The sequence below is a fragment of the Harpia harpyja genome, chromosome 8 (assembly GCF_026419915.1).
Source record: "Harpia harpyja isolate bHarHar1 chromosome 8, bHarHar1 primary haplotype, whole genome shotgun sequence".
NCBI classification, from domain to species: Eukaryota; Metazoa; Chordata; class Aves; order Accipitriformes; family Accipitridae; genus Harpia; species Harpia harpyja.
This window is the reverse complement of record NC_068947.1, coordinates 8,934,980-8,958,674: the sequence shown is the minus strand read 5'-3', so window position 1 is coordinate 8,958,674 and position 23,695 is coordinate 8,934,980.

Genomic DNA, 23,695 nt, shown 5'->3' with positions numbered 1-23,695 from the left:
ACAAATCAGCGGAGCAGAAATGCCTCCTTCCCTCCATCACCTGAAGCCAATGCTGATTCATCTCTTCCGACCCATTCCTCCTGCCCCTCCTGAATTTGCTGATTGCTGAATCATTCCCCATCCGTGTCCCCCCCCTTTTTTTTTTTTCCTTCCCCCTGGACGGAGTGTCCCGTGCCGAATGCAACGCGCTTCGTTTCCAGATCTGACTGAAAGGGAATATGGAAATTAATTGGCTCGGGCTGCTCGCAGCCTTTTACACGCGCCTGTACTCCGTGAGAGGTGCCGTGCAATTGCCTTTCCATTGTGGCTCCCCACCAGCCACCTGTCTCCTCGCGCGCGCTGCCGCGGCTGCTCTCCGCCTGGGTACCGGAGATGGATGTCCCCTTCCTCTCCCTATTGTGCAAGAGGGAGGGCAGCTGGCAGGGCTGTCCTCGTGAGGGCTGGAACTGCCCCCGTTTGACTCAAAATAGGCCAGATTTAGTGAATTCTCCAGCTTGCGGTAAATAGCGTGTGACTGGTGCTTTGGCGAGGGCTGCAGAGAGATGTTGTACGGCGCAGTGTCACTTCTGTTGAAATGGTTATTTGTTCTCACTGCTGGAAGCAGAGCCCAGTTGAAAGAGAGCAGCCGGGGAACGTCCCTCTGCCATGGGAGGGGGGTACCGGGACCCTTGCAAGTTGGAATATAATCTCTCTCCACGGCTACGCTCCATCCCAAACATTTTCACGCCTAGGTTTCTGTCTTCCATTGGTTTCATACCCGATTTTCTCATGGGGCTTTCTCCTCACTGTGGAGAATTTGGGTTGCCCTGGTGAAGTTGCCCTGTGTCTTGGAAGAGGGAATGTTATTAGTACCATTGCAGAAGCATGGACTGAAGATGGTGGCCCCCTGTCCCATGCTGAGCACTGCACACTGTCCTGAGGAGCTGCCCCATGGCGCTGTGGAGCTTTTCCAGCTCCGTGAAAAAGACAAAGCTGGGCAGAAAGAAGGCCTTATCTCCATGTCATGCACGGGGGAAGCCCGAAAGGAATAAGACCTTACAGCAAGGCAGGCAGGCCAGGAGCACCTATGTAACAGGGGGAGGAATGGAGACCCAAGGCTCAGAGACACAACTGCTCTGGGGCTCTGGGAGTGCCCCAGCGCTTGCTGGGGGCCAACGGGCTCCTTTGAAGGGTGGATGGTGCAAAACTGACCCCAGCTCAGTCCCTTGCTGGAAGGGCAAAGCTGAGCTCTAATATTCGGGAAAATATTGGTCATGCGTGCTGATTGTTTTTTCTTTGGAAGCACTTCAAAAAGTGGCTTTTAGAGTCCTGAAGAAGGACTTCTGTGCCCAGAAGCTTGTCTAATTTTCCTATCTATAATCAGTTGGTCTAGCAAAAGATAATGTCTCTACACACAGACTTTGTCTTACCTATGTCCTTTGACCATTACAGTCACCGCAAAACTACTTTGAGGTTGCTAGGGCATTTGGCAGGAGATCAGTGGCACGAACACTACAGAAGTCTGCAGCTGCCCCAAACCAGGAATAAGAATAGGTAGAGACGCCCTCACCTCACCTATGGCATCAGCCCTTGTGTCCTCATCTCAACAGGCTGATGGTATGAGGCCCACTAGGTGCCCATGTCTCGTTTGTATTTGCAGGGACTCGGGATGACTCAGACTCTTGCAGCACTGTAGGTCTGATGCTGCCTGTGACGTCTCTGGCATGATGCCCATCTTTCTCTTCCATCTTTGAACTGCCTCTTGCCCAAGGAGTCGTGGCCTACAAGAAGGACTACTTCCTATTATTAATACAATAGCAAGAAATGAAAAAGCAGGCACGTTTGTAACGTGGTATCATTTATGGAGAAGACACGATCTCAAGCACACTGGATGTCAAAACCAAATGAGAAACTTTTCTTCTAGTTTTATCACAGTTTCTCCCAGAGCCACTGCTGCTTGCATTCTGGAAATTTACAGGATGAAGGATTTTGTCATGATATCTAATTCTAATCTGAAGTGATTTACTGTTAAGTTGAAAATCAAGCCTGTACATATCCCCCTCCAAGTGGTTTCTATGACAGTTTCTATTAACCATAAAAATGTCACTTGCTAGGAAGTATCAGCCTTCTTATAGGCTTTGCAATCATCACTACCAGATGCACACTTACTGAACGGAATAAATAATAGTCTCGTACAATTAGCCTAGGATGCAGGACATGTCTGGCTATTTCTCTTGGCTCCAAAGTGAAGTTTTCACAAGCAAACCCATATATCAAGGGATGAGGTCTATCTGGATTCTCTGGAGTTCTTCAGAACTTGAAATGTTGTAATGCCTTATGGATGAAGCATAGTGGTATATAAACTTAGGCTAACAGTTTTGGTGCATATCTTTGTGGTTTCAGTCTGTATAAGCAACTGAAATACCCATTTTCCATTGTTCTGGTCCAGTAAAAAAAAAAAAAATTGTGTCTATTCTGTGGCTTATAATGTGTTTTGAAATACACTAATGGCTCTGCGGCATTTCCTGCCGTTGCACAATCACAGTAAACCTGGTACTGTGTGGATGTGCCGTATACGCTTTGTCCCCATCTACCCTTCAAGGAAATGACACGCAGAGCCTTTCTTGAGACTGGGGGTGTGGATGAGGGCTGCTGTCCGTGGGATGTGTTAACAGTGTTGAGACACAGATTTGAGTTAATCTGGTCCTCGGGTATGAGCTGAAATGAGAGTTTGGGTTTGTGTCATGCTCTGCCAGAGATCTTAGCCATTACGCTCAAGGTCTCTGCTGTTGGTGGGGAACTCAAGAAATCAGCCTGAATAATGAAAATGACATTTAATCAGTCCCCACATTTTAAGCCGTATTCTGAGGAGAAGTCATAAAGAAAGTTGTAACCTGGACCTTCATCGCTCTGTTTGCATCTGAGGACTGAAATCCAGGGGGCTGCAGAGCTGAAGTGGTGAATTGGGACTGCATGAGACACATTACCCTTGCAGCAGCAGAAGCCTTGGAGCCTTGTAGCAGCAGAAGTAAGAAGCCTTGTTGTTTTCACCTGCCTACAAGGACAAAGTCATATTCTGCTCTTCTTTGCACCAGGCTGACTACTGAAGTCAGTGAACTTTGTGTGTCAGGGAAAAAAATCACTGTGATGCAGTTTGCAGCTGGCACAATGAATGGAGATATCAGCAAGTTCTGCAGAGCATCTGGATCCCTTGACGAAGTGAACTTACAGAGCCTGGGTAGATCTGAAACAGCCAGGGGAGAAAGCAAGCATTTGGTCACATTTCTAGAGCAAGGAGACTGTACATTTGAAAGTAGAAGCTCTGAGAGGGACACATGGGCTATGACTTCAAAAAAGGTTGTAACTGTCCACCAGTTCCAAAAGAGTTATTCTGGTGTGAATGAGAGCAAATGTCCACTCATAAGGTGAGCACCATCGGTGCAGGGAGCTGTATATGGCTGTTGAGAATCATGCAAATGGGAGCTCCTGCGCTGTGCTGGGCAGCGCTTGTGGGGGGAGATAAGGTAGACAACGGAAGGGTATAGTTCTTTCTCCCCTCTTTGTCTGCTTTGCAAAGGCTGTTGCGAAAGTGGAAAGGGTTTAAAAATGTCTGGAAGAATGATTTGCAATCTGTCAAACCTTCTCTCAGAAGGAGAAGCTGAAGAAGCTCATTCTATGAAGCTTAAGAAAAAAAAATCTTGAAGTATGACTTGACTTCAATGCAGGCAGAGGGAAAGTATTTCTGATGCTGGAAGGCCCTTTGTCTTTTATCTACCAAGTGCGTATATATCCCAGAGCAAAAAAAGCCACTATGTGTCCCTCGCCCATGGAATTTATAAAGATTTATAAAATGTAACAATTACAGAATATTATACAATATATAATTCTAAATACTGTTGTCAGAGGGAAAAGTGCCTGTGGTCTGTTTGTGACTGCAGAATCCATGATGAATACCTAGAATGTTCCTCTCCTGGAAACACTGTTAATTGTTTTTTCACATGATGAAATTGGTTTGAAGCAATTTCACTGTCCCTTGAAGTCTTGTGAAAACAGAAAGCAGATTATATTAGTACGAGAAAAGATGATGCTCACAGTTGTCTAAGAACCAAAAAGCTACATATATTCTTTAAAGTCTGGGATGAGGCTGCTTTTTTCACTGCAATGTTAACATATGCACCTTGGAGACTCTCATCTCAGCCAGCGTCTGAGCATGCTCTTGCATTTCATCCGATGGCTCAGGAGCAAAAGCACCAGCTTTTATTCAGCAACATGTAGCTTCAAAATCAATGTCAGATAAGCATTTTCATTGCTAACAAGCTAAACATATTCATAGATATTATTTGGACTAAAACTGGATAAACAGCACTGGAGGACTCTGATGAAGATAAATTCTCCAACCTGTGAACCTTCTTCTCTGACTGGGACAGATGAGAGAAAAGAAAAAAGTAATTTTTGCATGTTTTCATCCCTGCTATCTATGATGTGGCTCTTGAATGGCTGAGTGTTACCAGAGAAACAATGACTTGGTGAGGACTTTGTGTGGAAAGATCCAATTTAAAAAGAGGGATTTGCAGGCCACGCTGAAAGAATACATCGTGTTTCCAAATTCCAGTTCAGTGAAACCTTGGGAATTAGTTGGGCCAGGTAGTAAGTGACTTCTCCATACTTGAGAGTGATAGCAGGAACACACATACACGCTGTGTGCAAAGGCACTCACTGAAAAAAATAAAGTTGAGCTAATATCCCTGAAAGGTGCCAAACTGATAAAAATGGGAAGTCAAGACTTTCATCTGCAGAGCAGGTATGCCAAAGGTCTTGGCAGCCCAAACTTCTCAGTGATCGAGTTTTGTTTTAGCATTTGTCTCCATGAGAAGAGAAGGGACGACTTGGTAGCAACTGGATGATCCCAGCTCACTTCATGACTGAAGATTTACCATTATCATGTATTAGATTTTCCCATAGCAAATAAAGAATTGAAATTGAAATAAAGTATTGAAATTGCAGTAGAGGCTATACGTGAATTTTAACTATGTCATAAACCATACTTTAGATGGCTATAACAATAAAAATGTTTGAGAGCCAGAACAGCTGAAGATTTTGTCTTTTTCAAAAAAAATCCCAAACAACCCAAGCCCTCTCACTCTCCACCTTTAAAACAAATGTGTTCATAGCATAGGTCTGTACAAACAGACTTAATGTTGACTTTGTCCCTCTATGTTCAGTCCATAGGGGACCACATAGAGAAAATCAGGAGTTCGTTGGCAAGCCAGACCGCATTTGCTATGGCGGTGTTAGATCAGCCTTTTTGTGGAAAGGGGTCCTTGTCTGAAGATTCCCACTCATGTCCCATTGACTTTATGGATAGTCCTCGGGATCTTGCCTGAGCACATCTGAATGTTTGTACAGCACCTGACGCAAACGGGCCGCCGTCATGCTTCATTTATCAAATGATAAATAACATAATAATACTATAATTGAAGTCACTCATACAGACAGTAATCATCTGGTGATTCAGTATAGCACAGACTTGTTAGGTGGAAGACTGCACTAAGCTTATGCAGAGATTTCTATCTTGCCCATCAGTTTCTGCACGCTAAATATATTCTGAATTTACGAATGTTGAAGTTTTAAGGTGAGATTTTCTATGCTTGGGCTAAACTCAGAAGTGATTCATTTTCGTAATGCCAGAACAAAACCGTTCAGCCACTTTTGAATTATGTGAGACCGAAAGACAAGGTATTGATAACGTTGCTATTAACAGCCAAATCAAGACTCCCTGACAGCACGTACAATAATATTTTTTTATTTATTGAGCAAGGAACAGCAATACAGGGGGAGGTGGAAGACAGGAAACTTCAGAGAGTTTATGCCTGCCAGTGAGCAACACCTGATCCAGAAATCAGTCTCTGGCAATGTGCAGCGCAGGGAAAGTATGCTTGAATTAATGCCTAAGACCTGGCTGATACATACCTCATAGTTAATCTGGTTACGCGGGGTTTATTTCACAGTCGGAAGTTCTTGCGCTGGAAGGGAGTCCTGCTGGGGTTTTCTGAGCACACGACTGAATTAATGAATGAACGAATGCAGCTTGCCAGCCCAGATTTAAATTGCTTACTGGATCAAAATCTGCTCATTTTCTCTGTCCTTTTTTCCCAGCCTCTCTGTCTTTTATTTATTAATTTATTTGAGAAAACAGATAAAGAGCACAGAAAGTGCCCGCGGATGTCATCGAGGCAGCAAATGCAGCTAAATGGCTGTTTTTCACGCTGGCCTGAATCCTGGCACTAGGCTCTGAGCCACGGGCCCGGGCCAGGAGGTCCCTGGCAGAGGCTGGTGGGTGGCCAGTGCTGGTCGTGGCTCGCTGGGTCACCGGCAACCCTTTTCTGCAGCCCCTGGGAAGAGGATGGCGTTAAAGCAGCGAAGCCCTGCTTTGAAAGGGCGAGAAATAAACGCGGGCTGCTTTGCAGGAAGGGTCACGTTGATTCTGTCTTTCGGATCCACGCTGCCTTTGGTATTAGCCGGTTGTCAGGTTTTAATGAGGGCTTGCAAACGGGATCTCTGGAATATTTTGATTTATTTGGCCACCGGGCAGACCTCCAGCCTGCCGCCTCGACTGCGGTGTTTGTATTTTAATAGGAGTTTTAAGCAGGCTTGGTTAGGGGTATTTAAGGTAGTCCCTGAGCTTTTATGCGGACTTTCTCGGCTCCCGTTAAAAACAGAGCACCGAAGAGACGCGGCGGCAGGTTTTTAAGAAGCAGAGACCCTGTCGGTGTGCCACCGCCGATGCCCCCCCCGAAGCCCCTTTCAGAAAAGCCAGCTCCTCTCACGCCCTTTCGGCTCCTTTCGCATCCCGAGCGCCCGGACTCCTTAACTCCGTGTCCACCCGTGCTGCGCAAGGCCAGGATGTAGGCAGCCCTCCGCAGCTGGAGCGGGGCATCGGGGAAAGGACAAGGATGGATGCCTGCTCAACCCCATCGTGTTTTCCCAGCTCCCTGCATCCCAAAGCCAGACGTCTCCCTCCGAGCCCCCGGCACCGGGATGCGCTGCACGGAGGTAGCGTGTGGCTGCACCGAGCTGGAGGCGGCGAGATGGCCGCCCCCCCCCCCCCCTCCACCCCCACCCCCGGACTCGGGTCTGCAGGCTCAGGAGCGAAGGGGAGAGGAGACAAATGTCGCTTATTCAAGGTGAAGGGCGGTGGTGACATGAAGGAAAAGCAGCCCGTGCTCTCTGCCGAAGCCTGGAGACCTTCCTGAAGATTCGCTGCTGTTCAGTTTTTACGGTGTCTCAGATATGAATTTTAGAGCCCGTGGAAAGAAGAGGCTGATAATCAAGAGGGAGATTCTGCCAATATATCCAGGTATCCCGAGCCGCACTGCCCCTGCTCTTCCTCAGCTTCGTCTCCCCGTGCTGCCGACACAGCCTGAGCGGGGATGGATAGCTGCGCTGCCTGGTGCAGTGCAGGCGTGCAGGCATCTGCTACTGCAATATTGACCAGGTTTGCTTTCCTCAGCTAGGGACTCTACTGCGAGTGGGAATCCGGGTCTCCGGAGGTGCCAGCCCAGTGTGCAAGCACTCTGCCTGCTGCTGGCTTCACCCTGCCTGTTCGGACCCCGACCCCTGAGGAGGAGGAGGCAGGGTCAGCACCAAGGTGCACTTCTGCTATACGCCGTCCCAAAGGGAGCTGAAGCGCTTCAGAAATGGAAATCTGCTTTGACCTGAGCGACTCAGCTCTAATAAAGCAAGGAGCCGAAGGAGTTTGGACTTTGAAGGCGTCAGGGTGGTCACCTACTTAATGCACTCTGGGAAGTGGTTTGGTCACTGAAAACCGAACTGGGGAGCAGTCCCAGGATCCCCAACCACAGCCTGGAAGCACTAAAACAAGGAGGTCCGTGGTGGATGATTTTTAAAGGCATTTGGTGGGAGATTTCGTTGAGTCCCCTCTGTCGGCGTGAGGCCCTTCAGAGACAGCAAGCTATGTGCGGCTGCCCTTCCTCACCTGCCTTTCCCTGGGGGGTAGGCGGAGGGGTGCACACTGAGAAGAAGGGAAGCTTGAGGACCCACGGCAAACTTGAGTTGCTTTTCTTGGTGTCCCCACACCTACGTACCCCTCCAACAGCAACCAGCTACCCTGAGAGGAGAATGCGTAATCTCGGCACATTGCATGGATCCACGCGGAAGGATGGGAGCACGAGGATAAATATCAAGGCACCTGGGAAAAGGCTTGCCTGGGTGATGAAAAGACCATGAAGTGGCACATTAATTCAGAAGGAAAGATGCAAAAAGCCGCCCATCACAACTTCAAACTTCACCAGCTTGCTGAACCAAGCATCCCTTGAAATGCTAATTAAAACGAGCTGAGGGAGAGGAGCCTGCTAACAGGATCACAGCCTCGCTTGGATTGAGTAATAAACATGTAGTAGGCATCCATGTTTCCCTGTATGTGTATTTTCCAAGCTGAGTTGACTGTAAATGTTGCGGTTATGTGAAACCCACACGGAGTAGGATGCAAACACAAACTAGAAAGAGAGGCAAGGCCTAGTCGTGAAGCTGGAAGAGAAAAAAACATGACAGTCTTCCACAAATAAATAAATAACTGCCTGAAATAAGGGCTAATTAACTTGCAATAAACCAACTTAACCACTTAGGGGCAGCGTTAACACAGAGTTAACATGCAAAACAAACCTGTATTTTCTCACCTGGTTAATTTAATATGCGCAGTGAATATTCATAGTGTATGAAAACCTGATACATCAACACACCGAATGATGCAGTCTGTCAAACCCGGGAATGTGTGGCAATAGGAGTAACTCAGTCACTGCTCAGACGGTGTTGACTTTGATCAGTTGGTGTTTCTAAACACATTCATAGAGGTAGGACTTTGCTGCTTTTCCTCTGTCAGGGTCATGGAGTATGTTCAATACAAAGATTAAAACCTAAAAAAGAAGAAAAAAAAAGACTTCACTTAAAATAAATAGGTAGAAGATGAAATAGAAAAAAGCTGTCTTTGAGAAATGCTGCTCTTGCATGCAGGAGCTGAAAACCCCATTTTAGCTCCACAGCCACATTCAGAGTCACTTTGCTTTCAGACAATATGTTTCTTTCTCTACCTTGCATGCAAAAAGATCCCAGTTCCTTGGATTCCTCTGAAACATTTCCTTGCATAAAAAGGAGCTCAGACCCGCTTCAGGTATGTTTACACTACCCGATCAGAACAAGTAAATAAAGGTGTTTTTTTTAGTAGGGCTTGACTAACTTGAGTTAGCTCTGGCAGGCAGAGGCAGCAGGAGAAACATAGTAACATGGTTTTATTTATATTTTTTTGAAGGGGGTTAGCAGCTTGAATTCAGCCTGAGGTAAAACTCATCTTACCTCACTGCTCCTTTAACCTGAAGTTCGAAAAGCACAACTTTCCCCCTCCTCTTCCTGCCCTCCCCTCCCTCCACCCCATTCACACACCTATGTTTAGGGCTCACGCATGGCTTACCAGTGTCCCAGCATCATCTTTACACCTGCCAGGTGCTCCCGCTGCTCTGGCCGGGACTGGGGGCAACTGGACGCCTGCTTCCGTGGTGTGCCCGGTGCTCCTGGCAGCCGCCGGAGCGTGCTGAGGCCGTGATCCCCTGGCAGCGAATGCCAGATCTGTCCACCACTGGAGCGGTCAGGAGGAGGAATATGGTCCGGACCAGGTGCAGGCGTGTGCTCGCATTTCTGCTGAATTAGCCAGAGCGCACGGTGGGGAACATATGCCAGCTTTCTGCTCTGTGCTGGCCAAGGGAGGACAGATGATACCTGAACTGGCATAAAGTGAGCTCAGTGTAGAGAGAAGATATTGAACATGGCATAAAGTTAAAGTGGGGCGGGTAAACAATATCTGATCTGGCAGAAGAAGCTGCTGGTACAAAGTTGGCCTGTCAGAACCATTAAAATAAATTCAAACTAGAGAAGTGAGCGCCACGTGGCCAAAGTGTTTTCACTGCAGTACCAGGGAGCCCAGAGCCAGATTCACTGTGCTGTCAAACTCTGCACTCGGGAAAGGGGTGGGAAATGCGTGCCCACTCTCGCTGGCATGCCTCTCTGAGGAACGACACTGGGGAGGCGAAGGGCCAGGGGCGTTCAACGTTGCAGATACGGACCTTGTCCAGCATTGCCCAGGCCCCGGCAGCTATTGCAAAGCAGATCCTGCCCTGGCAAAGGGCTTCCCCCGGGGCTGGAGGTGGTGCTGGGGGAGCTGTGCGGGGCTGGCTCGGGAGGCTGAGATGGAGGAGGAGAGGGATGTGTGGAACCACTGCCAGCAGCGCTGCTGCGAAGGGAGGGCGGTCAGGCTCCAGAGCTGTCGCCCTGCCAAAAGCATTAAACCAACTGAAATACAGTCCCGCGAGGAAAGGAAGCAAGCGAGCTGTCAGAAGTGAGAGAGAAACAACGAGCCCACTGTACAGGATCATCCACAGACCACCCTTCTCCACCGAAGTGATATTTCTCCTTTCACCTGTCTCAAGTGGATGAAGAAAGTCGATGTCTAGGCACTTGCTTCCTTTGCTCACAAAATCTGAGTGTTGCCCCTGTCTTTTCTTCCAGGATGGCCAGCGCAGCCCAGGGACATCCAGTCCCACAGCTCCTAGGAACTGGAAGGAGAATGGCGGGACTGAGTCGTCATGCATTATGCTGAATATTTACCCCTCATGCATGCTATTTTATTTTAAATCTAGCGTGTAATATGCTTTGCATCTAGCGTGTTGCTCTTGTGTGTTTTTCCCTTGCCCTGCCTGTCTCTTGCTGGCAGCTGCCATCGCGAAACAAAAGGCAGCTGCCAGTTTGAGTGAACATCTCTCTCTCTCGCGCTCACTCTTTCCCCTCTTGCTCTTGGAGCTGATGCAATACCACTTCACAGACTGGGTGGTAGGCACTGATGCAAGGGGGGGGGTTTGCTGCCCCTGGGATGCTTGGGCATGCGGTGCCTCCGAGATTCGCTGCCAGAGCTCGAAGCCGTGTTCAAGCTCTTGAACCTGGCTCAGCAGTAGCCAAGAGACAATCAGCCTGTCGCCCTGCCAGCACACCAGCTCAAGCTATCTCCGTTGCAGCAATTGCCCATTTCACAGGATCTGATGTTGCTGTTTTTGGCACAGGTGATGGTTTATTAAATACCACTTTGGTCTTCTGCCCCAAGATGTGTAATCAAACACAGGGATCTCCTGCTCCAAACAGGTGGTATTCCTACATCAGCTGAAAAAAGCCTGAAAGAAGCAAGATTGAACTGAAACGGCACTTGGAAGAAGAAATTTTCTAGTGTCAAATTAAAGTACCACGGGGAGAAAGCAGGATGAGGTGCCAGGACCTAGATCCTCAGGCCAGCTGTGAGCCTCGGGTGCTGCTGTTCTTTGGCCAGCGGGGCTGCATAGTGCGAGCTGCTGCACGTGTCGAGGGACCGCATTCGAAACTCACCCAGGGTATTTACCCCTTGGCTTCTTTTAAGACTGGCTAACTCCATGTTCTAGGAGACTCTGGAGACCATCAGAGGGGCCAGTTCAGCTGGTTTTTTCAGAGCTGGAAAGTATGGAAGAGATACTTCTGCTTTTCTTGGGTAGCCTTTACCCTGGCTATAATGAGAACTTGCTTTGGGAAAACAAGTTGAACTCTTGACTGCTGTAAATAGCCATGGGCTGGGTAATGCCTCTGAGAAGTGAGTGCTTCCTGCTGGGAGAGGGGCAGAAACTAACTGGAGTTTGCTGGAGCTGTGGTCACTGGCACATCCTCAGTATTTCCTTATCTCTCTGGGCTGTGGCGAGGGGACTGGGGAAGAGGTGAGGCACATAGGGCAAGAAGGTTGTAAGAAATCATGCAGGACCCTGAATGATAGTGTGAAAGGGAAAAGCCAAGTAAACGCAAGCCTCAGTTCCAATCAGGAAAGTTAGGAAATGAGATCTGAAACACCCTCCTGGTGTGCGCTGAAGAAGCATACTGAAACAAATTCTCATGCAAGCTGTGTCACTCTGATTGTCAGAGATACTGAGCCCTCACTCCTTTCCTTTGTGGCAATTTTCTTTCAGAGAGCTCCTGTTTGTTTTGGTTTTTTTCCTTATAATAGAACTAGGTATCCTCACATCATCCATTGTAAGCTCTTTTACAGAAATTATGGGAGTATGGGCTTGTTCTGAGGGACAGTTTGGAAAGATCCTGGTTTGTCTGATTTGCCTGATAATAAAGTCCAAAGGAGACATTGTTTTCCTAAAGCACGGAGGAAAGTGAGGAAAAGAAGCTGCAGAGGACAGGTCTGGAGTCCCTGAGGAGCTGTCAGGGCAGGGGAGAAATCACAAATGCAGGTGAGAAGGTAGTGCTTTTTATAAACAAAGAGCCAGCTATGCTTCCCAAGTGAAGATGGTTTCCTCTAGATTAAGGAAGGTTGCAAATAAACAAAGAATAACAGTTTATTGCCATGAGCAAGAGAGGGCATTGCTTCACAGCGCTGACTTGCCTCTCGGATAGGCAGGCAGGCTCCTTGTATTGAAAGGGTGCGCTGCAGGAAAAAACAGGCAGGAAAAGAGAGGCATGAACACTTCTGCCTGAGCTATCATAATCCCCCTCACCTGAGCTCCTGGGTGGAGTTCACAGGTTTTCTCTGGTTCCAAAAACTATGCAGGAAGTACAGTTTATGGAAATGTTTCCAGTTTGATTTATCTAAGCCACCTGCTAGTAAGTGGATTGTGAAGCAGCAGCAGCATAGATTAATGGCTGGATGCCTTCAGGCTGCACTGTGGCTCCCGTGATCTTGTGCTCTGTTTTCCCAAAGTTGTGCTGCGAGGCCATCAACGAGTCCCACTGCAAGGATCTCTGTTGCTGTGATGGGACATGGGGCTCAGAGGTGCTCTAACCTACACACTGGTTGTATGATAGGCGAAGCATGGTCCTGCTCTGAAAACCCGTATATTTATTTTAACTCCTGCAACACTGATGAGTTAATGCAGCTATGACAGAGAGAGTGAACAAGGCAGAGCTTTTCCCTTTGCCACCGTCTGCACTGGCAAGTCAGGGCCGACAGCTGGGCCAAACCCTGCTCCTGAATGTCTATCCTTTGCCATCGCTTTGGCTTCTCCTCTCTGCCAGTTAAGGAGCTTTTCCTGATCTAGGTATTTTCTTAATAACCTTCCCCTTTGGGGAGCCCTGTTTAGCAGCAATCCTGAGCGCTCGCTCCGTGTCCCCCCTGCCACAGGGGCAGGCTGCTGCTGTCTGTGCCGGGGGGGCCCTGCGGGGTCAGTTGGGCAAGGTTTGGCCTCTGTGCTTCTTCCCACTGCTGCCCATGCTGCAGGAGGGCAGCCTGCAGCAGTCCCTTACAGCGCAGGCAGGGCTCCCCGACTCCCCTAGACAGAGCTGCTGGCATCGCCAGGTTTTCCCTGGTTTTGGCCTCAGGCTCATCTGCGGCTCCAGTCCTTCCTCCCCAGTCACCACTCCCTTCTCCAGCACAAATTACACTGCTGAAGCGGCCATCGCCTTTGCTTAAGTTTTAAGAATCCTTATGAAAGGATTTTAAAACATCTTCACGAAGGATAAAAAAAAAAAAAAATTCTTCTTGCCCTGCTCTTTCCTCTAAATTTTCCACCCAGATTTTCTGTAAGCCTGCCCCAGTCTATCTTGCTGTCCCTGGTCTCCAGTCAAGCAGTCCCTCCCTGCTGATGGCAGGTGAACTGCTCCCATTCACAAGGCAGCAGCAGTGGGGAAACGTACTGTCCTCTGCTATGGGTCTCTGTCCGGGACGCTCAGCTATTGCACCTCAGACCCACCATCACGGTTACTCTACAAAAGGGCCTCCTTGGCCCCTTCTCCTTTGCCAATATCCCTTCCCTGCCTGCTGGCGTGCTGCCTGTGCTGTGCCTCCCTCGCGGGGCTGGGGGTTTCTGCCACCCCGTCCCCCTGGTGCGCACTCTGTCACCTCGGGCACAGGCAAAGAGCATCCCCAGGCTGCTAAATCCAGGCTGGTTCACCCTGTGACACAACGATCTCGGGGATGATCTCAGGCATCAGGGATCAGGAGGATCTGAGGGATGGTCTCACAGAGGGTGAGAGGGGGTGGCCCGTGGGCTCTGGCACATCGGGCTGGATACAGACCCTGCAAGCCTTCACCTTCCCCTAACCTGGACCTCTGCCCATCAAGGCCACCTGCCTCCCTCTCCCCCTGACATTCCTCGCTCAGTGAGAAAGTAGCTTATGTATGACTGATTCCCCCTGTGAAAGGGAGAGAAAATCACTCACCGCACTCAGACGAAGTGTCAGGAGTGACAATGAGGATGAATCAGACTTCCACCTCCTAAAACAATCCAGTAGCCTTTCCCTTGCTGTGGCACGAACCACAAAAACAATATTTCTTCTACAACCCTTTTACAAGCCACTTCTTCAGCTGAAACCAAGGTGTGTACCCAACAGTGTAGAAATAGCATCTGCTGACCTCCATCCCAGGGGATGCTTTCCAGTGGTAACATGCCAAGTGAGGATGTGTGTGCCACTGCAGAGTCCCAGCTTGCCCTTCTGTCCCCAGCTGTGTTCCCAGACTACTGGGAGTGATGCAGGGATGTTGGGACCCGCTCTTTGCCCTGGAGGAATTGGCAAAATACGCTACTGTGATGGGTTAACCCTGGCTGGATGCCAGGTGCCCACCAGAGCTGTTCTATCACTCCCCCTCCTTCTCAACTGGACAGGGGAGAGAAAATATAACAAAGAGCTTGTGGGTCGAGATAAGGATAGGAGAGATCACTCACCAATTACCGTCACGGGCAAAACAGACTCAGTTTGGGGAAAAATTAACTTGATTTATTACAAATCAACCGGAGTAGGGTAATGAGAAATAAAACCAAATCTCAGAACACCTTCCCTCCACCCCTCCCTTCTTCCCGGGCACAACTTCACTCCCGGATTCTCTACCACCCCCCCCCCAGCGGCACAGGGGGACGGGGATGGGGTTTACGGTCAGTTCATCACACGTTATTTTCTGCCGCTTCATCCCCCTCAGGGGGAGGACTCATCACACTCTTCCCCTGCTCCAGCGTGGGGTCCCACCCACGGGAGACAGTCCTCCACGAACTTCTCCAACGTGGGTCCTTCCCACGGGCTGCAATTCTTCACGAACTGCTCCAGCATGGGTCCTTTCCACGGTGTGCAGTCCTTCAGGCACAGACTGCTCCAGCGTGGGTCCCCCACGGGGTCACAAGTCCTGCCAGAAAACCTGCTCCGTGGGCTCCTCTCTCCACAGATCCGCAGGTCCTGCCAGGAACCTGCTCCAGCGCGGGGTTCCCACGGGGTCACAGCCTCCTTCGGGAACCCACCTGCTCCGGCGTGGGGTCCTCCACGGGCTGCAGGTGGAGATCTGCTCCACCGTGGACCTCCATGGACTGCAGGGGGACAGCCTGCCTCACCATGGTCTTCACCACGGGCTGCAGGGGAATCTCTGCTCCGGCGCCTGGAGCATCTCCTCCCCCTCCTTCTTCACTGACCTTGGTGTCCGCAGGGTTGTTTCTCTTACATGTTCTCACTCCTCTCTCCGGCTGCCGAATACCGCCGTCCCAACTTTTTTTCCTTCTTAAAAATGTTATCACAGAGGCGTTACCACTATCGCTAATTGGCTCGGCCTTGGCCGGCGGCGGGTCTGTCTTAGAGCCGGCTGGTATGGGCTCTGTCGAACACAGGGGAAGCTTCCAGCAGCTTCTTACAGAAGCCACCCCTGTAACCCCACCCGCTACCAAAACCTTGCCACACAAAACCAATACAGCTACCTGCATACTGAGGTGCTTTCTCCCATCCAGCCCCAAACAGCCACTTGACTTGCCAGGGTCTAGGCCTGGGGCTCAGTTGGAAGTTTTGAGGCCAGATCTTCCCCCTCAGATCCCCCCACCAGCAAAATCGTGCCTTACCCTTTGGTGTTTTCAGCTTTTAACCAAGGCAAACCAGGGGCAGACCTTAAACTCACATTCAGTCTCAGGCAGAAGGATTGGAGATCATTACAAGCTCTGAGGACCTCAAGCATTGGAGAGGACAACAGAAAATGCCAATTGCCTCAATGCCGCAGGAGATCCAGACAGTCTGCATTCCTAGTAGGACTGACCGCAGCCAGCCATGCCAGCAGGGCAATCCCAAGCACTCCCTCCCCTTGCCACATTAATATCCCTTCCAGAGACTGGGGTGGGCTATGGCCTGAGTTGTGCAGCTGGGTAAAGCCCAGGTACACAACGAGATGTAAAAACCTTGCTAGCAAACCAACAAGAGCAAACACAGTACAGGGCGCTTGGGACCCCTGAGTTACGGGGGTCTGGACCACATAGCTAGGGCAGGTTTGCATCTAAAAGGTCCCAGAAATGGGCACCTTTCCTGGGGGGCTTAGAGATTACAGTGGCAACATGCTGGCACTCAGAAATGCTCTGCAGGGGGCTGTCAGGACACAGTCCTCCCAGAAACAGAGTAACAGTGAAGAAACCAAGTCTCAGCCATCTGTAAATCTCAGCAAACCGTGGAAATCCCCTCTTTTTTTCCAGTAAAAGGCTCTCTTACGTGGGGAAGAGGAAGGCCAAGCTGGCACACTGTTGAAGCCTCCCTTTTAAGACACGCTATATCATCCTTTTTCTCATGTCTCCCCCTGACCTGTCAGACCCGCCTGCCTTCTGGAAATGCACTGACGAGGCTGAATTTCAAGAGCCGTCTTGTGACTGTTACTTGCATGTCATCCCTCAAAAAGGAAAGCAGAAAATGGGGGGACGTTGAGGGCTAAGATACAAGCAGCCCGTGCACGTGTGGTGCGGGAAGAAGGTTAATGGGTGGTCGAAGCTTGCTCTCCCCGAGCTGGGCTCATGCTCTGCTCAGCCTGGCCAAGTCGAGAGCCCTGCTTGGCATGGCCTGACCTCTCAACGATTTGGGCCTCAATAAAGACTCGACATCTGACCCGTGGATTTTTCTTTAAGAAGATGAGAGGGGGAAAAAAACCCACAAAGCCTCCTATAAAAAGCCAAACTTCCCAAGCCAAAGCCAATAAAAAGCTTCACAGCTGTTCCCGCTTCTCCGAGCCGGCACGGGCTCTGCGGGCAACAAAACCCTTCCAGCAGCCGGGGACCCTGCGGGGTGCCGGTGGCTGTGGGACGGGGGCAGAGACCTGAGGCGAGGGTCCCCCCTGCGGGTGTCCCGTCTGGAAAGCCGGGGCCCCCGGGAAGCGTGAGGTGCCTGACAGAGGGCTGACTCAGCGGGAGGCAGCGGTTTGTGTAACCTCCAGCAATCCATTATTACAAAGGGGCTTTCAGGAACTCCTCCGTGCCAGGCACAGCGAGGGTTATTGATTGAGGAGACAGTGTAAATGCACAGAGAGGCTCCATCCATTAGGGCCGCTGCTCTCCACCAATTAGAAAAAAATCATTACTCAGCAGCCATCAATGGGCTCTGCGCAGTGCTGGAGTGCATGCATTCAATCTATCTTCTCCCACCTCCCTGAAAACTTAATGACAACTATTAGAGCTCCGCTGAATGCCCGGTGTGTACAGAAGCAAAGGATTCATTTGGTAATCTTAGTAATTACGACGCCATAGGAGGACGCATGCGAAATTCAAACAAGGGTGCGAGGGGGGGGCGTGGGGGGAAGAGCCTGAATTCCTGTGTTGTGAAAGCCCTTGTCGTGCTCAGCCTCCCCTCCCTTCCCACTCACCTTCTGCCTCCCCTCCCCTCCTCCCGCAGCCTCTCGGGTGGGCTTTCTGGGCTTGCTTTTCTGCTTCCCCCCCCCCCCCCCTCCCCAAAAGGGAAAAATCATTTCATGGAAGTAAATTGAAATGGGGTGACTTGGGAAATATTTGAGACCTCTGGATGAGGCACAAGCCTGGCAACACTGTTTGACAGCACTGCCCTGAGCGATCGAGGAGGCGAATTCCCATTTACAAAAGCCCGTAGAACTGTTCTGGAGCCCCGCTGGCATAACACACGCAGGGTGCAATTTATTTACTCTGCCACAGCCCTCTCCTTCCCCCCCTGCTGCCCAGCCTTTTCATTTACACACCGCAGGACTGAGGCTGAGCAAGACCCTCGTCTCCCTCCTTGCCGATGCATGTCACTCCAAGTTAAGGGGAAAGCAAAGTCCCAGGAGGGAATTTTTGGGAGAGCTCAAGGATGGATGCGACATGTCATTGAAGTTGAAAGGAGTTGTTACTTATAAGCGACGGTGCTTTTCACAGGCCTCCTCTTCTCCAGTGCGGGAAGAGGTAAGTCATCATTATATGAGGGGCACTGACAGTGTTCATCAGCAGCGAGAGCCTGGAGCCTGCCGTCAGTCATGCTGGTGTTCAACACCGCACCTCCCAGCAGAGGAGCATCTACCGCACCACTGGCAACCGTGCATCTGGCAGATTTCGTCAGGATAAGGGACGGCTAAAAGAGCAACACTGCTGTTCCCTTTTTAGCACCCTCAACAGGAGCTGATCCTGCCAGGGCCAGCTCGGATAGCACAAGACAGTCTGAAGGGGAGTATCGCTAACGCAAGGAGAAGACATGCTCCCAGCGCCTGCCTCAGTTCAAGGTTGGAGGCTGATCTTGGAGGGGGTGAAGAAGCTGGGTCATCACATCTCTGTAGCTAACCTCAGTATGTCTGGGCTCCAGACATTAGCCCCGAGCATGACAGCTATGAGAGGTCTCAAGAGCAATCAAGAATGAACAGCACTAGACTTCTTAGGCCTTTGCTTGGACTCCTTGGTCTCCTTCGCATGGACATGTAGGAAGAATGCAAAAATTCTTACAACACCCAGCAGATGGAAAAATACGTCAAAGGGGAAATGGCACAGACAACCATAGGAAAATCAGAAAAAATAAAGTAAATCCCAAAGACTCTACTCAGTTTTTATTTTGCTTTTACTCGGGGGAGGTCCTTCTAAGTTCAGCAAGATTTATTAAGCACAGAGTGAAGGCCTCAGACTTCAGTGGGTTGTTAAGGAAAATGTAACCTCCAAACTTTCTCAGAAATAAAAACAGAAAAAGGAAGACATTCAAGATTATTCAGTGGGGAGAATAGTCTTCCTCCTCTGTGTATGAAATATGAGAAGGGCACTGAGGAAGAGGTTACTCTTCTCTGCCATGTTACACGACATAGGACAGGCACAGGGAGCCCTTTCCTTGCTGAAGGCCAAAGAAAACCTCAGATAAGCAACATATTAAGATCCATTATAATGTTATCCAGCAACAACGATGAAAAAACACAAGTGGCTAAAAGCCACACGCAAAGTGGAATTGCAGCCTGTGTCTGCCCCACACGTACCCTAACTCTCACAGAGGCTAATGGATCACATGGCGGGGTTGTACCCCTGTAAGGTCAGCAACCAGAGGTGACTCTCATACTCCGTCCTGCTGACCCTCTTACGTCTGCCACTAAGTGGCTTTTAATGTTGAAGTTTATTAAAGAATGAATTCTCAGCCAGGCAAAAGGGCACGCCTCGGTAAAACGCAAAGACAAGATCAGCATGTGCAAGGCGCGGGGAAGAAGAGGAGGTTGGCTTCACCACGAGACCCTCCAATGCCGCCTTGTGCTCCTTCTCCCTGATGTGCTGTGAAAAGGCGCAGCCCGTCTCCCTTCCTGCTTTCTGGCCGGGGAGAGCCCCGGCGGCAGGGGTGCTGGAAAAAGAAAGACCGCAGCAACCAGATCAAAAGGCAGGCGCCTCCGTGATTTCTGTTCAGCCATCCCTGACCTTGAAGCGTCCAGTGTGAATCAGAGCCAATGTGCGAGAGTCCATCTGATCTCCCGCTCACGGGGAAGGTGCTGGCAGCTCCCACGCGGGCTGTGGATCCGGCCATCTGCTGCAGACGCGGGGTAGCTGTGTGGAGGCCCAGCTGGCAAACGGGCCGGCGGCCGGCTGGCCCTTCACTCGAGGAAGGTCCGCAAGTTCAGCACTGATGGCCCCAGGAGACGGTGGCATTGCTCGGGCAAGGAGTTTTGTCTGTGCCCCCGGGACGCGATGGAGACCAAGCTCACGGGCGACCCAGGCGAGGCGCTTTGCAAATCGGGCAGAATGCTAGATCAGAGGACCAAGCACCATCTTGGCCCTTCTGCTCTGTATGACCTAAAGCCAAGCTGGCTGCTAATGTGAACTACAGAGCTCAGTGTCTGACCGCCTTAAATCATGGAAACGCTTTCCCTGCTTAACTGGGAGCAGGCAGTGCTGGGCTCCCTGATATACACAGATGTACTTATCTGCAAAGCCTTGACCACTGTCCTTCAGGATTCCTTGGGAAGACCTCAGCAGCGTGGAGAGGGGAAAAGGGCAGGTACTGAATCGGTAGCACTGGCCATTTACTACAAACTGCAAGCTTTGGAGGATGAAGGAGGATATATTGGATCCTTTGAGCAGCGGGGCACTTACTGTGTTTCTCTGACATTGGTGCTCAGAGAATGGTGTAGAGGATGATTGCCTAGAAATACATTTGCTAAGCTATTTGCTTAAACTACAGAGTCACTTGGGCACCATCAGACAGGAGGAAAGCCATGAGCTCTTTTGCCAAGAGACTATTGATAACTCCCTTGAAGAGAAATCTTAAAGCCCTAGGACCATTTGCTGAGTGTCCTTCTCCACATTAAGTATGATTATTGTATTTAAGTGATAAGGACAGTAAGATTTAGGGTCATAGTTAAAAAAACTCCAACCCAATAAAGACACAAAGCCAAAGCTTGAGAAGCGGCACACATATTACAAAAAATACTCAAAGTATGGCTATTTTACAATTTTTCCATGGTTAAGACCGATTTTTTTGTTGACTCTCCAAACAAGAAAATGGCTCTAGCATACATCACCAGAGTGAAAACTCTGCTGAGATGTTCCTCAGTGTGTGCCTGGGGATAGCAGCCAATTTCATCTCCAAGGCTTTAATTCATCCTAAATGAGAGACGCACATCCTAAATGTCTTCTAATGAGATGATATTTGTCCAGGTTCTCTTCCTGTAATTCCATAGCTGTTCAAAGAAGCTGGAACAAGAAATCTGCCCAGGGGCTGCCTGCAGATATAAGAGAGTGTTTTGAAACCGTACAGTGTCCTTTGCTGTTTTGCAGGATGTGTTATTGCTCTGGGTGGTGTATCTTCAGCATATTTATTTACATTTGGAAAAAAAGTCCTCTTGATGGTCCAATCCTACCCCATTTGGAAATACTTCAGTCAGAGCCTCTCAGGGCTTCTTTTCGGGGTTCGCTTACCTTTCATTTTAGACTAAAAAATGTTTATGGATTTTTAGATGTTTCTTGGTGATTAAGCTGCTCTTTCTGGATCCCTGAACCAGTTTTGTCAGAGAAAGCACTTCTGCTGTGGCAGACCAGACAGGAGCCTTGTTTTGGTGGGATCATCCCTTAGGTGTCTTCCCCTCACCCCTCTCAGCATTTATGAGCTCTCTCTTAGCTGCAGTATCTTTCCCTCTCTCCTAGAAAAGTGTGTCCTCTTTTCTATAATTTCCTTTCGACACCTACAGAGTATTTACCAATCTGTCAGCCATTTACAACTCCCTCTGTTCTCTCTCATCCCCCTCCACTGTGCTTTTGTCAGTCATTCCTTGTCTTCCCCAGCTCTCTTCTGTTTCTGTATCTTCTGCTTCTTTCCTTCGCCATCATGGCATCCCTTTTATAACAGACGTCCCTCTGTCCCTCCGCACTGTGACTATGTCCCAGTACCAACTGACTTGTTACTGTGTGTCTAGATCTTCTCGTCTTCACTTGGCCCTTGTCTGAAATACCATAAATACCTATTGTTTCTTTGGATCAAAGGCAAAGCCACCCCAGCATCCCCCAATCCTCTCCATATGTGAGCTGCACTGGGAGAGAGCTGCAGGCTGGGGGGGACAGTGCAGCCCCATCCCTCCTCAGCACAAGGAGGGACCTTCCTGGCCTTGGATCCTGAGGAGAGGGAGAGGAATGAAAGATGAGCTACCTCTTTTCAGGCTTGTCACCTCTGCCTTTTTGATGATCCTCCCCTTCCTTTCATCCCCCAGCCTGCCTCGCAGATACCAGCTATCATTTCTCTCAGATCGCCCAGCAGATTGGCATAAACTCAATTGCCCTTACCAGTATTTACCCTGGTGAGATTGTTGCTTCTGTTTCAGACCTGAAGAAGTGCTTACATTCCCAAAAGCTGGGTTGTTTTTCTCAGATATACCATTTTGTTTAATGAAAGATGCTACCTCTGCCTACATCTCTTCCACCCTTTTAGGCGAAGACATGCTGAGGTACAATCTCCCTCCCTTCCTCTCTGAGACACATCTGCTTTATCTCCTCTCTTCCATTCAAAGAGATGCTTTCTCGGAAAGGACAGGCTTCTTGCCATCGTCCTGGAAACAACATCCATGTTCTGTCTCTGCTGCTAGTGAAATTCATGTTGCTGGAAGAGTCCCTACCACACTGTCTGGAACAGCAATGGGTCACCCACCAGCTTGCTGGAAAACCAGGCACAGTGTCTCCTTCCAGCTGAGATATGAGGACTACCTGCTGCCAAAGTAGGAGACTACTTCCAAAGTAGTGGACTGGCATATATTACTGCCAAACTCATTCCAGTGCTCCCACAGGGTTTGAAGTAGTGATGGTCAATGCAATTGGACCATGGCAGGGTTACAATCTGAAAAATGTGCCCTACCCAATGCTACCAAAATTACTAGGTGCTGAGGCCACAAAGTCCACAAGACTCATTTTGTGCTCGGCTTTGTGTCTCTCACTGCAGATTCTGTCATGCTTCTGTTTTCCCTGCCTCTGTTTCCAGCAATAGGGAGACCTTACCTGCGTGGAGCGTGGCCTGTGCTGCTCCTCTTTTTTTCCACAAAGTGTTGAAGCAGGGCAGAGCCGGCGGGCAGGCAGGAGACCGAGAAAAGAGTGGGTGAGGGAGGGGATTGCCCCAAGGAAAGGAGTTGCCAGTGTCTGAGGGTTGGGGTGTGAGGGAAGGGAGAGGCTGTACTAAGCTCCCCAGTGTTAAATGTCCCACACATTTTGCCATGGGATGTAGTCTCTCAAGAAGGATTTCGTTGCCCTGGTGTAACTGGACCAACTAAGCAGTAGGCACTAGAGTGATAAAGAGAGAAACTTGCCTTCACCTGGACTCCTGAACCTTCCCAGCTCAAACCTTTGTCCCAGAGGCTCAGTAAAACCATAATACTTGATGATACTGTGGCCCTTCTCTTGGTATCGGTATCATGAAAGATTCAAATGGCATTGTCCACCTCCAAAGCTTTTGCAGAATGAATCAGTTTTCCTATGTGCCTGACTTGACACACATTCCCTGACCACTTGGAGGTCACAAATTTAATTAAACCTCGGTGAATAGTAGCAGACCTCACAGAAATAAAGGCCTTAATCCAATCAAGCCACATTTGTACTCCCTGTATTGCATCAAGCATGGCCAAAGCAGAAGGGACAGAGCGTGGCGAGCTAGAAGGGCCCCAAGAAGTTCCTCCGTACACCGCCAATTATGGATGATAATGTGATTGTGACACTCGCAGACAATACGAGCAATTTCTCAAACTGGAGGTCCAAGGCTTGGTATTATCATGCCCAGCTAGTGCAAGAAACACAGGAAAGATCACAGCTAGTTCTTGGAGTAAAATGGCTACGGCCTTAGGGAGAGCTATCATTTGTCAGGTGGAGATCAACTCTAATAGCAGCTGGTACAAATCTCTCACCAAAGTCACAGGTTTGCTTTGTATTGGTCAGTTTTGGGGGAATCTCATCCTCTCTTTTCTGTTAAAAAAAAAAAA